Below are 1,366 nucleotides of genomic sequence, written 5' to 3'. Positions count from 1 at the left end.
GTATGTGTGTGTGTGTGTGAGAGAGAGAGAGAGAGAGAGAGAGAGAGCTTGATGAGAGAGAGAGAGAGAGCTTGATGAGAGAGAGAGGGAGAGAGAGAGAGGGAGAGAGAGAGAGAGAGAGAAAAACAGAGAAAAATAGAGAGAGAGCGAGAGAGAGAGAGAGAGCTTGATGAGAAAGAGAGAGAGAGAGGTTGATGTGTGGGGTGTGTGTGTGCAGTGTGTGTGTGTGTGTGTGTGCGTGTGCGGTGTGTATGTGTGTGTGGGGGGGTGTGTGTGTGAGAGAGAGAAAGAGTGAAAGAGAGAGAGAGAGAGCTTGATGAGAGAGAGAGTGAGAGAGAGAGCTTGATGAGAAAGAGAGATAAAGAGCTTGATGAGAGAGAGAGAGAGAGAGACAAAGAGAGAGAGATAGAGAGACAGAGATAGAGCGAGACAGACAGAGAGAGAGAGAGAGCGAGAGCGAGAGGGAGAAAGAGAGAGATTGATGAGAGAGAGAGAGCTTGATGAGAGAGAGCGAGAGAGAGGTTGATGTGTGGAATGTGTGTGTGTGCAGTGTGTGTGCGTGTGTGTGTGTGCGTGTGCGGTGTGTATGTGTGTTTGTGTGTGTGTGTATGTTTGTGTGTGTGATAGAGAGAGAGAGAGAGAGCTTGATGAGAGATAGAGAGAGAGAGAGCTTGATGAGAGAGGGAGAGAGAGAGAGAGAGAGAGAAAGAGAGAAAAATAGAGAGAGAGCGAGAGAGACAGAGAGAGAGCTTGATTTGAAAGAGAGAGAGAGAGAGAGAGAGAGAGAGAGAGCTTGACGAGAGAAAGAGAGAGAGAGGTTGATGTGTGGGGTGTGTGTGTGCAGTGTGTGTGAGTGTGTGTGTGTGTGCGTGTGTGATGTGTATGTGTGTGTGGGGGGGTGTGTGTGTGAGAGAGAGAGAGAGAGTGAAAGAGAGAGAGAGAGCTTGATGAGAGAGAGAGAGTGAACGAGGTTGATGAGGGAGAGAGAGCGAGAGAGATAGAGAGACAAAGATAGAGCGAGAGAGAGAGAGAGAGAGCATGACGAGAGAGAGAGAAAGAGCTTGATGAGAGAGAGAGAGAGAGAGACAGAGATAGAGGTTGATGTGTGGGTTGTTTGTGTGCAGTGTGTGTGGGTGTGCGTATGTGTGTGTGTGTACAGTGTGTGTGGGTGTGTGTGCAGTGTGCGTCTGTGTGCGTGTGTGTGTGTGAGAGAAGAGAGAGAGAGAGCTTGGTTAGAGAGATAGAGAGGTTGATGAGAGAGAGAGAGCAAGAGAGAGAGAGAGAGAGAGCGAGATAGAGAGAGAGAGAGACAGCTTGAAGAGAGAGAGAGAGAGAGAGAGAGCTTGATGAGAGAGAAATAGAGAGA

The sequence above is a fragment of the Sesamum indicum genome, linkage group LG15, assembly GCF_000512975.1.
Source record: "Sesamum indicum cultivar Zhongzhi No. 13 linkage group LG15, S_indicum_v1.0, whole genome shotgun sequence".
NCBI classification, from domain to species: Eukaryota; Viridiplantae; Streptophyta; class Magnoliopsida; order Lamiales; family Pedaliaceae; genus Sesamum; species Sesamum indicum.
Note: the sequence above shows the minus strand (reverse complement) of the source record.